The sequence below is a fragment of the Crinia signifera genome, chromosome 3 (genome assembly GCF_055691185.1).
Source record: "Crinia signifera chromosome 3, ASM5569118v1, whole genome shotgun sequence".
In the NCBI taxonomy this organism is placed as follows: Eukaryota; Metazoa; Chordata; class Amphibia; order Anura; family Myobatrachidae; genus Crinia; species Crinia signifera.
Window position 1 is genome coordinate 90,439,614 of NC_139219.1, and position 16,312 is coordinate 90,455,925.

The following is a 16,312-nucleotide window of genomic DNA, read 5'->3' on the forward strand; positions in this document are numbered from 1 at the left end:
GGGTGCAGGGTCATGATGCTCTGATCTGTGAAAGCCGGAGGCAGGCTGTGGCTGCTCTTCAGCTGCTCTTACTATGTTGCCACTCTGCTCCAGCCTCCCCCCTCCCGGCAGCTCCGTCCCACACTCACCAGGCAGTTCTGTGAAGATTAAGGTGTGTGAGGGCAGCTGGGGCTAGCGCTGCGGCGCTTCATGCAGGGAACCACTGTAGGTGATTGACAGCTTCCCCCCCCCCCCCGCCGGGTAGAAGTGCCGGGGCTTTGATTTTATAAAGTGCAGTGAGCCACCGATTTTATAAAGTGCAGCGCCACATCTGCTCCCACACACTCAGCCTCATGGGGTGACCATTGGGGCAGGTCTGGGTGTGTGGCAGTAATTGTTGGCCCTGCCCGAATGCCACCGCCTCCTCCTCTGTCTGGGGCAGAGAGAAGATAGTCAGGTTCGCCATCATATATGTCAGTCTCACACAATCCTACAGCCGACTACGCTAACTGCGTACCGCTCTGACTGACTACGTTACACTGTCCACAGAAACAATGTATGCTGCCTCCGACAGGGATGCTACTAGGGTGGCCAATCCCGGGATTGGGATCGGCGGGATCCCGGGATTTGGCCCCGATATTGCCGGGATTTGAATCCCTGGATTGGATCTTCCAATCCTGGGATTTCGGGATTAGACTAGTTTAATGCTGGGCAGCTTCTGAGCACTTGCTCAGACGCTGCCCGGCTGCTCCTGAGTCCTGTGCCGGCTGTGCAGCTCCGACGCGCAGCGTGATGTGGTCAGCGACCACGCTGCGCTTCACACTCTTCAGCCAACCGAACATGCCCCTGCACCGCCGTCGCTCTCTACAACTGGAGGCTGTTCACTGAACTCGCCTGCCGCTGTGACCAGGACAAGGAATTACTGTGTGTGGCCAGGAGAGGTCAGGCGGCGAGCGAGTTGTGACACCGTAGGTGTAGCGCTGCGGCCTGCGCAGGGTGACCTATGGGTCACCCTGCGCAGGCCGCAGCACTGAACCCGCTCCCTGTCCGAGTTCTCCCGACTGCACAGTCTAGTGACACATTGACCTCCCCCCGGCATTACACCCACAGCCTGCCTCCATTCTGCTGTCGCCTGCCCCGCTTAAAGTAAGGCAACGTGGGGGAGAGGGGGGTGGTTTTCTTTTAAGGATGTCAATCCCGGGATCCCGGGAATCCCGGTATTGAGCATTTTTCAATCCCGATTTCCAGGATTGAAAAAATGCCCTGGGATTGGCATCCCTAGACGCTACTATGCTGCCTCTGAGTACACGACTACAGGGACGCTACGCTACGCTGACTAAGGTGGTCACGGGGACACGATAACTGCAGCTAAAAACACTATCTATGCTGACTAAAGTGGTCACGCTCATCTGAAAACAGTAGGTAAATTGACTACAAGTGCTTGCGCTAACCCGATTCTGAAAGGTAACTAATGTAGCTTAGAGAAGTAAGGCAGTTTGGCAAGCTGCCAGGATTCAAAGCTTGCGCGGGCGCACACTGGAGCCGTGAAACTACACAAGTACCAGAATGGGCATTATGGTGTGTGGTATAATGTTAGGCCGTGCCCCCTTTTCGCCACGCAAGAGCCACGCCTACTACAAATTGGGGGTGGGGTGCAAAACATGCCCTTGCTCCGGGAAACGTGGCACCTAGCTACACCACTGGGTCTACCTGTATGCTTATACATTGAAAGATAAATTAATTGATTTGTTAGTGTCTAGCATGTGAAAAGACACTACTGGGACCAAAGTGCCAATGTTATATAGCGTGATAACGAGAGTTTGTAGTATAACATTACCCTGGCATCCCAGTAGTATCACAGTTATATACTCGACACCCAATGTTTGCAGTGGGGAAATACAAATGAAAGCCCTATACCAGGCAAATGAAAGCCCTGTACCATTGTCTAGGGTGATGACTCATGACCTTTGTTACATGTCATAGGCACTAAGCTTGGCAGTCACATACATTATTGCGAATGTACCTTTAACCACCCTATCCTACCCCACCACCAGCTCTTTCCCTCCACACCACAGCCCCCACGCAGATGCCATCTTGCAGTGACCCACTGCAGATGCCACCTTGCTGTGACCTTCTAATCCATAGCTTCCTTTCAGATCAGGCTTGTATGATATATGTTTGGAGTAATAGGAAGAGGGCCACCTGCGTTTTTACTGTAGAAATGTGGGAAATACATAAAGGTTTAGGGTATAAGGTATAGAGAATTAGGGTTAAAGTGCCGATGATCACACCCGATATGGGTTAGTTTAGGGGTTACGGTGTTCGGGTATGAGGGTTGGTGTAGGGTTTAGCAATTTGGGTTAGGGTATGAGTGTTAGGAATTATAGTTAAATTGAGGTTTCAGGTTCGGGACAGTATTAGGTTAGGGGTGTATTATGTCCTTGATTTACTGATCTAAATATCTTTATGTAGAGTCAGGCCCAGGCCCAGAGTATACAGTTTTCTGCTTCTGTGTATGGTGAAATTGCAGTCTCTTTAAACACTCTACAGCTAGGTCCAGTCCAAGAAATACAAGGTCCTGAACCAATAGTCGAAACTATTGACTTAATAAGGACCAGTGACAATGCCGTTAAGTGATGTTCTTTGATTGAATGATAAATGTTTGGACACCCACACAATGGTTTCAGCCACTGTATGTAGTGTGTGCGTTTACTTGAAATGTGTCACAGGTTTTCATTTTACTTCCAAAAGACTCCAGGACTTATTAGATTTGTGAGTAACGTGGATGTTAACACAACTGAACATTTATCAGTAGACTATGCAAGTGCCAAGGTACTCTATCAATGCTGCCTGCAACCAGGAGCAAAAATATAGTGCTATGGATTGTTTGACGGAGGGGGGGCCAAACTGTTACCTTGCCTAGGGTCCCATGAGGTCTAAATCTAGCTCTGGTTAGGGCAATATTGAAATAAGTACCTTCTCTACTCTTTCCATATGGACAAATCCTTCTGAATTCACCACCCATTAAGGTTTACTCAGCATATTTTTAAAGTTCTAAAGTGCGGACTGTGGTAATGGAACCATGTATGCGCTTAATAGACAAATATCTACATTTGAACATATTTATATATGCACTGCAGATCATGTTTTATCAAACTGGCAAACTGTCTCACATTATCAAAATTGCATCAAATATTCCATCACTACAGTAGGACCAGCTGCACGCTATTACTCCCAGCAGTATCCCCTTTTTATTCTACCATAATCACCTATCTCTAGAGGCTTTTACTACCTTCCTGTAAGAAAATATGTGGCATATTATTGGTAATGTAACACTATGGGGGGAGGGGGATTTTATTATCCAAAGTAATTTACAGGTAATATTCGGGTAGCCCAGAAACCTAGCACTATATGTGATTTTTCTCTGCCTGCCCCGAGGCAGGTGAACCAAAATCCATAGTAAGTTCCACATTTTTGCAACCACGATCATAAAAACATATGTATTCAGGAACTTGTCCCAGATCCTATGTGTTTGCTTTAAAAAAAATAAGCTGTACTTAAATTGAAAGTGAGGGATAAATTTAATTTATATTAAAATGAAGATATATAATAGTGAAATTCAAATTGAGGGATAAATTACATTGTAATTCAAATTGAGGTATATAATCATCAATTGTGATGCATATTAGTGATCCGGAAAGGAATGGAAACAAGAATTCTAAATTAAAACATATAGTGACTTTGTATGAGTCAATTTTTTAAATATTTTTCAAAACTTTATTTATTACAATTTGTGTAATATTTCATAATAGTTTGAACTTGCTAGACTAATGTTTTATTTCAACGTAATCAACTATATTACTGTGTGACTAAATTAGGTGAAAATGTAATGTGCTTAAATAAAGTCCTCCCTATACGTATCCCCGCCATATAGCAGCAACATGATACTTATATTTTGTTACTAGTTGACCTGCCCGCCGTTGCCCGGGATAACCTTGGTTTTTTTTTTAATTGTCAAAATTGCTGTCAAATTTCATCTTATGCTGTGCCAAAGGCCCAAGATTGTAATTTTTAAAACCTCAACCATAATGTTAAAATGTATTTGGATTGATAGTCAATGACAGCAATGAAATCAGGTGTGGTGTTGTTGGTTAAAACTGACTTGATAGCTTGTGTGTGTTGATGAATTCCACATCCACTCCGGAGATTTAGCACCTATGATGCATTTATTTTGTGTGTGTTCTGTGTGTTTGTGTGTGTTGTAGTGTAAGTCTGTTGTTCTGTGTGTGGTGTGTTATGTATGTCTGTGTGTGTGGATGTTGTGTTGTGTGTATCTATCCAATGTATAAGTGTTTGAGGTGCACTATGTATATACAGTATGTGTGTGTGGTGTGCGGTATGTATCTGTGCAATGTTTAAGTGTGTGTGTGTTGTACAGTTTTGGTTGTGTGTTGTATGTTGAATTGTGTGTAGCGAATGTGTGTGTGTTGTACTGTGAGTGGTGTGTTATGTGTGTGTGTGTGTGTGTGTGTCCTGTTGTAACATTAATTATGAACAGGTCATTTTGTTTCCATACTAAAATATTAATTTACTGATGTTACTTTTTGGGAAAAGCAACATGTCTGGTTTTTATTGTAATACATTAACATTAGCTCATTTTATTTGGTTCTGGTTGTTAAATGTATTATATTACGCAAAATGGAAAAAGGGTTGTTTATAAAGTTTTCACTAGAAAGCAAAGAAACAGTAAACACAGCTTCTTGTAAAAGTTTTTATTCCCTAACAAGAAAATAAAATGTTTTTTTTTTAATTTTTTTTTTTTACTATGATTGACAATTGCTTCGAAACAAGTGACACAACAAAGCACATATATTTCGGGGCCATACACTGGTGCACAACATACTGGTTTTCCATGTTTGTCTACTCTTACAGTGTTCCATTACAGAAATGCTCATATTGATAGAAGTAAAATGTTACCAAGAAACCTCCCCTTTATTTATTCAGAAGGCACCGGAGCACAGTACACGTTGTCAGAACAAGTCCAATCCACTTCTAGGAACATATATGTATGGAGAGAGAGAGAGAGAGAGAGAGAGAGAGAGAGAGAGAGAGAGAGAGAGAGAGAGAGAGAGAGAGAGAGAGAGAGAGAGAGAGAGTTTGATTTGCTAAAACAGCTTTTAGACCCAGAGTTTCTCTATCTAGCTAAATATATATGTATGCTCCTAACTGTCTGTTATATTATCTCTGGAAACCCCCCTTTGCAAACCTTGTGTTTACTTCTGAGGTTATCTCATTAAAACTAAAGAAAACAATGGGTTTTTGCAATGATTGAAACAAGCTTGCAAACGTTCATTAGAATATCGCTGTGATGATACATAGTTTATTTCACTCACCTGTACCTAGTCCATACAGTTCTGTTTTATGTAGCTTGGGGGTACAAAGTAGCTTAAGGTTTGTGGGGCCCCAGGGAAGCTAACTTGTGGAGGTCCTACCAATAAAATTGTCAATATGATATGCTGGCAATATTATTATAAAATATAATATGTAGAAACACATTGTAGTCCTCCAGTTCACATTATGTCACACAAAATCATAAGTTAACATATGATTTATCGCAAGTAAAAGGACTCCCGGGGAGATCAAGGGACATCGGATGTACGGCTGATGCCTTCAATTCCAATTTATACTATGTGCTGAACATATGATCTCCAGGCTCAGATTCAATGCACGCAGAAAGGTGCATCGGATCTGATGTCAGACACCTCCGATTTGGCCAGTTTTCATCTGATATATCGGGCCGATCCATCAACATCAGATGAAAACAGGCCACCAGTGCAGGAGGAGGGCGGGAGCATTTGCATGTGAATACCCTGCGTTTCCTGGGCGTACCCATGAAATCGCTGGGTGTGCCCAGGAAAACGCAGGTTGTCCCCATGCGATTGGGCAGGCCAACTGCCTTCCGGGCTGCCTGCCCTGTTCTCGGAGCAGGGTGCCGCTAATCTAACTCAACAGAGAGTAAATTAGATTAGTGAGTGCTACAGAAATCATTTGAAGGTTGCCGTCCATCAACTGATTTTGGGCCTCCACACAAGGCTGCGAATATGATGTTTATGCAAAACATCCATTTGTAGTGCTGAATGGAAAATGGGCGAGTAGTGGGGGTTGGCTTTGCATGGCTGGTTGGTGGCATTACATGGCTCACAAAGCCGCCAACTACCTCTGCTTTGCTAGCCGACCAGAAACAGGGCCATAGTGTGTGTTTCTATTGGGTTTGTTATAGACAATTTTATATATATATCCAATATCATTGAGAAGGTGCAACCACCAAGGACTATGCAAATGTAAATGTTCATTAAATGCATCATCCACATTAAAAAGTCTGTATTTTTTAGCCAAGGGACACTTACCCATTGTGCAACAATTTGCTTATTAAGTGACAAAAAAATATAAATTGTATCTTTTGCCATCTGGCTTCCAGTGTGCATTCCACCGCCACCAGAAATCATCGGCAATGCATTCCAAATACCCCGAAGTATTCAAACAGAGCACTCCGCTGGGCATATCCTGTCTGTGGAACATCAAAAGTCCCCATTTGGCTCAGCCATCATAATAACCCAGCGGCATATGAGCAGCTAACCTCTTTTATAGGAAATAAAGCATAAATAGCGGCTATCACAATAAAGCATAAATAGCGGCTATCACAATCTGGCTTTCCGGCGTATGTTCCACCACACCCGGAAGTCAGTGGCGATGCATTCCAGTCCGGAGGTGCCTCAATTGAGCACTCGCTCGTACTGAGCCTCTTCAATGTTCACAAAAAATGTAGCACCAACTCCATAGGTTGGAGAGAATTCCTGCTGATTCAAGTCTGGGTAAAAATACCTATATAATTAGTGCTTTAGAGTCCTGGAATGCAGTACATACTGTAGTATATAATCAATACCAAAAATTACCTATTAAAACCTATTACCACACCAAAGAAAAACAATGTGAAAAATATATTATACAAAGTAAACATATACACATATACAAAAAAAGCAAATATTTAATATATATATATATATATATATATATATATATATATGTTTTTTTTTAAACATATATACTGGAGAAACGGAGGTTGCCAAATCATCTATATATATGTCTGGTGTCTGTGAGTCTCTGAAACACCCATCTGGTGGCAGAAAGCGAGACTGCATCTCTTTCTTACACATGCACAAAGAAGTTTCCTAGTAATGACATACTATAATATTGTAACTCAGGTGAAGATTATATGCATCCCTCAGGATATCAGCCCAATAATATATTAAAATATATTAAGATGATTATACTCATTCAGTCCCCATGGGGCCACGGTATTCAATGTATGAATCCATTTCACCTCTCGTTTTAGTAGGAGTCCTCTATCACCACCAGTCGATGAGCATATATTTCAACAAGGTCACTTGATGGCCCTTAGCTAAAAAGTGTGCTTATCTATATGTCCTTTATTCAGTCTAATAGCTGAACGGTATTGGGACATGCGCTCGCAAACAAAGTCAGTACAAAGGCTGAACTGCATCGTCATCCTCTAGGACACCGGTTCTCAAACTATCAGACTCCATGTATCACTGACTGAGAAATTACAGAAGTCATCAGCCTTATGGTCAGCAACAGAGTAGTTGTGACCCCAGGCTGAGATGGTCATGACCCACATTGTGTGAACCGCAGCTCTAGAATGTCACACACATTTGGAGAACTTATTCCCTGACAACACTTCAACATGTGTTGATGGGCAATACCTGTGTTACATATGGACACTCTGTGGATTAATCTGTGGTAGTTCTACATCTATGGTTTCCATATATTTATGGTTCCTTGTCAATTCTTTCAACTACCAACACATCATAAAGCTTTAAATATGAAATAGCACATACATATTGATTATTTAAACACTTTCATATAAATTTGTGAATTTCATAAAGTTTGATGTCATAAAGGCACAATTTACTGCATCTATAATGTTGCCAATATATTCTTGTAATGATCTTATTATTACAGCAATAAAAATGAACAGTCTATATAATATAGTATGACCATTACTTTGTCTGCTTTAATTGCACTCTTTGAGACATGCAGATACAACTCTTTTTTAAGCATTTTTATTTCTTTTTTCAAGTGAGTTTTTTCTGGAGTTTATGAAGGACAAATATATTATGTTGTAAAAACATGAAATAGTTTTAATTGCTTATTTTATGTTTGTTTATAATAATCTTGAAAGAGAGGCGCCACATTTACTATAAGTGTCCGGTGCTTGGCAGGAGCATTTATAACAAAGCTTATCAAAAGATGATATGTTACACATGTGATCAGAGATATACTATATAAAACTAATTCCAACAGAAATTTGGTTTGAAAAATGTTCAAGGTAACACAAATCAGTCTTGGTTTCAGAAAGACACTTTGTGGAGTTCTGTTGAGAATATACGGATTGCAAATAAGATAGATAAGAATGATAAAATGTTCTAAATGAAGACAATTGTTTGAATATATCAGGGCTGGGCAACACTGGCCCTCCAGATGTTAATGAACTACACATCCCAGGATGCTTTGCATTAGTTTTGCTATGTGGCCATGCTGAAACTGATGCAAGGCATGCTGGGATGTGTAGTTCATCAACATCTGGAGGGCCGGTGCTGCCCAGCCCTGGGATATATCCTAGATCAGGGCTGGGCAACACCGGCCCTCCAGATGTTAATGAACTACACATCCCAGCATGCCTTGCATCAGTTTCAGCATGGCCACATAGCAAAACTAATGCAAAGCATCCTGGGATGTGTAGTTAACATCTGGAGGGACGGTGTTGCCCAGCCCTGTCCTAGATAATCATCAACTATGGTATGGTACATGCAATGTACTATTATAGAACAATGAAAAATAATGTCATACTGTACAATACATTTCAAATATTACAAATAAAGTCCAGGTAATTCAAATAACTCTTCTGTCTGTCTAGTAACCCTGTAACCATCCTATGTTCAGCATAGAAAAAGTGAGTCTGTGGATTACAGAGGCATGCTTTAAAGAAGGAATCTCATTGATTTAGGAACTGTTTAATCATATTATTAACACACTATGGAACATGTTTTACTTGCCCATATTTATTTATTTACAATTTCTTATATAGCGCAGCAAATTCTGTTGCGCTTTTCAATACTGATAAAACAGACTGGGTAGTAACAAACCGACATAGAGGTAGGGTGGCCCTTCTGGCAAGCTTACAGCATATAGGATTAATAGAAGGGAGACATAAGGATAGGATTGCATAGCATGGCAGTCCCAGCAGATTGCAAGACAGTCCTGATGGGATGCAATTAGAATGACTGCTATTGGATGTTATGTGGGGGTTCTGGAATATGATAAGCTTGCCTGAAGAGGTGAGTTTTAAGGGAATGCTTAAAAGTTTGGAGGCTAGAGGAGAGTCTTAGTGTGCGTGAAAGGGGGTGCTGCAATTGTCCTGCAATTGTGATCTAGTAATGAGTGTGGATGAGAGACGCAGATCCTGTGCAGAGTGGAGAGGTCTGGTGGGGATATATTTTGAGATAAGCGAAGAGATATATGTTGGTGTAGTCACTGCACCTTAATGGCCTTGAATGTGAGTAGAAGCATTTTATAATGAATACAGTAAATTACAGGCAACCAATGGAGGGACTGAAACAGAAGCTCAGCAGACAATGAACGTCTGGCCAGGAATATCAGTCTCACAGCTGCATATAAAATGGATTGTAGTGGTGAGAGTCTTTTCTTAGAAAGACCAGTAAGGAGGTTATTGCAATAATCAATACGTGAGATAATAGGTTCATGGATTAGAGTTTTTGCAGTGTCTTGTGCAAGATATGAATTTTGGATATTTTCTTAGATGCACATAACATGATTTAGAGACAGATTGAATGTGAGGCATAAAGCACAGTTCAGAGTCAAGGATGACCCCTAGGCAGCGAGCTTGTGGAGTAGGATTGATTGTTGTGTTCACAAAAGTGATAGAGATATCAGGTTGGTAACTTTTGGCTCGAGAATATAATTAATTATGTTTTGGAAATGTTGAGTTTGAGGTGGTGAGATGACATTCAAGATAAAATGGCAGAAAGACATTCAGAGACAGGGAGCAATACTGATGGTGACAATTCATGGGAGGATAGATAGATTTGTGTATCATCTGCATACAGACGATTCTGAAAACCAAAATAGCTGATTAGTTTCCCAAGAGAAGATGTATAGATTGAGAAAAGCAGAGGACGTAAGACTGAGCCTTATGGTACTCCAAGTGAAGAGGAGGTAGAATCATAGAAGCGAACACGGAGAGAGTGATTAGATAGGTAGGATGATAACCAAGAAAGGGCTTTATTGTGAAGACCTAGGGACTGTAGAGTTTGTGTGACAAGAGAATGGTTAACCGTGTTGAAAGCAGCAGAGAGATCTAGGAGAATAAGAAGTGAGAAATGGCCTTTAGATTTAGCAGGGGTCAGATCATTTACTATTTTAGTCAGTGTTGTCTCTGTGGAGTGATAAGAGCGAAACCCTGACTGAAGTAGCAAGTAGCTCCAATAAGTTGTAGACATTAAGAAAGTGTGTGAGGCGAGTGTAGGCAAGTCTCTCAAGTACTATAGCTTGGAGAGGCAAAGGAGCTGAGAGATGGGATTGTAGTTAGAGAGACAGTTTGGATCAAAATTGTAAAAAAGGGAATAATTTAGACTGCCCTAGACATTCTTAAACAAGGTTGGTCAGGTGTGGAGGATAAGGAGTAAAATTTAGTAATAATTATAAAACATTGAAAACATATAATATTAAAAAAAGACGTATATGGAAATAGTCACCCATTGGCTTTCCAGAGGTCAGTCTGGTTGTAGTCCACCTTTTTAGGTGTGGAGGGCCTCAAGGAACAATATTGTGTATGAATCTGTGTGGAGGAAGCCTTATTGTAATCCACCTTTTTTGGTATGGGAAAGAGAGAGCCACAGGAGTAGTTACTGTATTGGTGTCCTCATCCACTGATGGTAAACAGGCTTTTAAGGAGGTGGCGTACCTCCAATGATCTTTTGCCTCAAAGTGGAGTGGGGGACAATGGTATCATGAGGAAACAGTGTCCCAAATTGAAGAAAAGGATTGGTGGCAAGTCTGTTCTCTTCCATGGGGTTTTGATGGTAAGTTAGCTATATTCCACAGGGGTTTTTTGTAGACTTGATCCTCTGGTGGGGTGTAGATTCAAAAAGGGTGTCTGGTGGTATAAAAACACCTTACACATTTCACTGATATGTGCAGCTTTCTCAAAGGTGACTTACTCTTTGTGTTGGTTGGATTTAAATACCCTTTGTGATGGCAATTACAACACAAACCTTATCATCATGAGAAATATCTAAATAACTAAAAAACTTTTTAGTTAATTACTACTTTAGTCAGTGCTGTCTCTGTGGAGTGTTGAGAGCAAAATCCTGACTGAAGTAGGTCCAATAAGTTGTAGACATTAAGAAAGTGTGTGAGGCGAGTGTAGGCAAGTCTCTCAAGTACTGTAGCTTGGAGAGACAAAGGAGCTGAGAGATGAAATGGTAGTTAGAGAGACAGTTTGGATCAGAATTGTGTTTTTTCAGAATAGTGCATGTTTGAACAGAGAAGGAAAGATACCAGTAGAGAGAGGGAGAGGTTAGAGATTTTATTTAAGTTTGGGATAAGCACAGGAGACAGAGGTTTACCGACTTGTAAGTTTATAGGATCGAGACGAGAGATAGTGGATTAAGAGGATGAAAATAGTGCTAATATTTCATCCTCACTTGTCAGGTCAAATGAGGAGAAAATGCCAATGGGTTCAGGAAAGGAAGTGAGCAGGTCAGTGGCTGAGGAAGAGCATGCCATTTCATCTTGGATTTTATCAATCTTGTCCTTGAAGAAGGAAGCAAGTTCTTGTGCACTAATAGTAACTGGTGGGGATGGTGCGGGAGGGTATATAAGTTATTTCAATGTATTAAAAAGTTGATTGGAGTAGATGGAATGAGAAGAGATAAGAGCTTGAAAATATGTTTGTTTAGCATAGGAGTGGTGGGTAGTCTTGAATGTGAGGAATGCTATAATGTAGTGTTGTAGGCAATACTTTTTCTCGCGCTCTGCTGCACATGCTGCCAGGGCCAGATTAAGTTCTGTGGGGGCCCTGGACATCAAAATTGCGGTGCCCCCCCCTGGAGGCAGGTGGTACCTGGGCAACCCCCCCATGGAGGCAGGTGGTACCTGGGCAGCGGGGATGCTGGCAGTGGGGAGTAGAATCTGAGAAGATGATAAGGTTGTGATCATAGAGAGGGAATGGAGTGTTAGCGAATTCAGAAACACATTAATGGTGATTACACCTGTCACAAATAAAGTGTACTTCCTTACTTGAACGTTTTAAAAACTGTACTTGTTTCTTACATGATAATTACGTAACTCTAGAAAGTAACATTTTCATATGCAAAAGATTAAATGTAAAATGCAAACAAAAATAAAATGTTCTTCTTGCACCAGGCAGCTATGTTATCTAGGGGGCTGTAAACTTTTGAGTAATTGATTGATGATGGATGCAAATACATCAGTGTATATTAATTAATTTAGAAGGGGTCAGGTATCATTTTAGTGTTCTATAGTGTCCTCTTCTGGCGGCTGGCGGGGGCTGGCAGTTGGCATTCTGACCACCAGACCCCACTAGAAGAGGATGGCACCATCTGTAGCTTAAATGCTTTTCAGTCTTGGATAGTGATAAAGGGATAGGGCCCACTTCGCCTTTTTTTAAATGTTTGATAACCAACTAAAAACTGAATTTAAAACGTGTAACAGTGTAAATCTATCACATTAAGGGGGACATTTATCAAAACTTCTAAAGAAGATACATGCAGGAAATGTCCAAAGCAACCAATAATATGCTAGCTTTCAATTATGTATTACATTGCATAAAAGGTCTACTAGGGGTAAATTTATTAAGATGGGACTTCTATTTAAGAGGGGATGTTGCCCATAGCAACCAAGTAAAAAAAAAAAAATTTTAACACCTTCTAGAAGATAGCAGATGGCATTTGAATGGTTGTGATGGGCAACATCCCATCTTCAATAGAACTCCCTTCTTAGTAAATTTTCATTCTAGACTTAAAATAATTAGGTATGCCACTCAGGGCCTGATGTACTAAGCTCAAAAAAAGATAAAATGGAGAGTGATAAATCACCAGCCAATCAGCTCCTACCTGCTATGTCACAGGCTGGGTTTGAAAATGACAGGTGGGAGCTGATTGGCTGGTTGTTTATCACTCTTTCTTTTATCACTTTTCAAAGCTTAGTACATGGGCTCCCACACACTTTGCGCCCATGAGATACACCATTGTCTGTTCTTATATTTCCCTCTTAGGGCGAGATGAAATATAAGAACAGACATTGGTGTATCTCATAGGTGCAAAGTGTGTGGGAGCCCACACAGCACACCCTGCACCCATTTTTTTAATATTTATCCCTCTAAAGTCATATGTCAGTGGCAGTAGTCACCAGAAAAATGGTGCTTCACACTTGTGCAGTAAGCAAGTCACTGGGGAAATAGCCACTAAGCATGTGCATTCACTCTAGATTCTGAAAGAGCAATAGGGACCCTAGTGCTCAGAAATGACTGTGCTACCAGCTTGAAAAAATAGGGACCAGATGGAAACTGCACACAGCTCTCCTAAGTCACCTCTGAGAACAGGTGTTACCTATATTTCTGGTAACTGTACATGTTATGTGCTGCAGTTTCTGCCTACAAGCACCACACAAAGCAGTCAAAAAGAGAGAGAGAGCAATTCGCCAGAGAGAGGATTTAGCACGTTCCATCTTTAGCAACCACGTGTGCAATACATTCAGGTGCAAATTGACCCTGCTTCCACGCGATAATGTAGCAGGGCAGGACACTTGAGGGTCATTATGCTCATTAATAATACATCTTCACCTCAGTTCCTGTGCTACTCTGCAGCTGGCACAACACAACAATGAATAAATGGCAAGGTAAAGCCATTACCGTCTCCCACTTCAGCATCAAGCTACATTGAGCTCTTTCTGCCAATAAGATCATAGTGAACTGATTGACAGCGCTCTCATGAATGTTGATAAAGTACAAACATGGTTTTCCTTGGCTGTGTGTAGAAGATAGGACCTCTCTAAAATGGGTAGCTTAATATACCATTAACAAATTATCCAGTTTGAGCTTCTGAATTTGATTGGGATAGGAGTGGGTGGAAGATAAGATAACATGGGTGGAGAGACACAGATATGTTCCCATAAATGAGTTTGTGATAAAAAGAGATATGAGTTCTGGAGAGCTTTCATTTTTGAAAACTGGTACTTGACATGGAATCTAAGTTCATCAATCAGGGCAGTAGGAGAGGAAGGGATGCCAATGGGAAAACAGCCTGACTGCAAGCATTTCCATGTTTTGCTAAACCACAAATATTCCACAAAACAGTTAACGCCTAAAATCTTCATTTTTTCTTTGAAGGTAAATATTTTCAGGAACTTCTAAAATGATCTTTTTTTTTTTCATTTGTTATTTGTAATAGTGGTCATCATCTACCAAGCAAGGGTGGAACTACAATAAGTGCAGGGGGTGCAGCCGCTATGGGGCCCAGAGCTGAGAGGGGCCCACTTAGCCTGTCAAAGTATCATGTGCTGTATACATTTTTCAGCATGAGGTGATAAATAGGGGCCCTTACAAACTTTTGCTATGGGGACCACATGTACAGATGGAGCCTTCTTCAGCTAGCCTTCTCTGGATAACCATGGTGAGCCAAGGCCTATTGTTCTCAGATGCAATACAATATATAGAACAATACAGTAGGGGATTAGCAGAGGATTAAGTCCGACAGCTCTGGCTCACTTAATCCTATTAAAGGGCTAGATGAGGATGGCTCTATCAGTAACTAAACCAAGACCCTTCTTGTGTAATCTTTCACCTAACTTTTAATTTTCATATTTGTAATATAGGGGCAGATTTATTAAGCTCGGTGAAGTGATAAAGTGGCTGGTAGTTTATCACTGGCCAATCAGCTCCTACCTGTCATTTTTCAAACCAAGCCTGTAATTACACAGTTGAGAGCTGATTGGCCGGTGATAAATTACCAGTTACATTATCACTTCACAAAGCTTAATAAATCTGCCCCATAGTTTGCCAGATACATGACATCGTGCTTAAAGTATGTTTAGCCAATTGGCTTGTTTACCTTAAAAACAAGACCTTTGGCTATTTGTTCTGGAAGGACTAGTATGGTAATCTTATTTGCCATTTAGAGTATTTCCAATGAACCAGTAACTCAAAATTATATTGCTGAATTATTTCATCAAGTGCGCAGAAGAGGGTGGTTCAGCATAATGTTATATAATGGCAGTAAGACATTAAATTCTGTATGCTCATAACTTTTGGATATTAATCTTGTCAGTTGATTTTATTATAAGCAGATTAATATCGTTGTAGATATCCAAATACTCCTAAATGTGAAAACAACACAGACATGTTAGAAAAGGCTATAAAATAAGTAATTTGCTAAGTACTAAAATAAGGATTTTTTAATGACTGTTTCAGTTGAGTTTGTACACTACATTTAACCCTTTGGGAGCCAACGTTTCTCATAGCGACTGTTGCCAGCAGCGCTCATAGCGACTGTTCTTTAAGGATTGGCCTGGTGCAATCCATTGACTTGGCTCTCATTGAATTTATTTATTTATGCTAAAAGAACAGTCGTTGTGAGCATTTTTAGCAGATATTTTGAGGATCTCTCACAGCAACGTTATCACTCAAGTGTTAAAATATGTAAAAGACTTCAAGTTATCATATACAACTGATTTATTATTTCAGTGTTTTTTCTCTGTGAACCAGTACCAATTGCTACTAAGGGAATTTCCTATTACCCTTCAACAGAAATCAGAACATTTTGTTAAAAAGAAAAACACAACATATCATTTAGGGTGAGATTCATCAATGCTTGGAGAGAGTTAAAATGGTCATTATATATATATATATATATATATATATATATATATATATATATATATATATATATATACCTCTGCCACCCTGATAATTGCTTCAGTGTCTTGTCTCCTGATGTAAATATCCTTATTTACCATGTACTTGTCCTAAATTGTCTTGTACTGCCATTCGTTATTTGTTCTTGGCTCATTTATGTATTGTTAGGTGGTGCAGAACCCTTGTGGCACCATATAAATAAACGATAATAATAATAATACCATTGATGGCTCCAGAGCTGAGGCTGCAGCGCAATCCAAAATTCAAATAGAGGGAGCAACACAAACTGCTACTGAGTCC

General features: G+C 40.5%; 1 protein-coding gene across 1 annotated transcript in view; it reads left to right on the forward strand.

Moving 5' to 3' along the window:
* The window catches only part of ESR1 (estrogen receptor 1), a 213,229-nt gene that overhangs the window by 118,125 nt on the left and 78,792 nt on the right, over positions 1 to 16,312 (forward strand). The gene's annotated exons all lie outside the window — the stretch shown is intronic.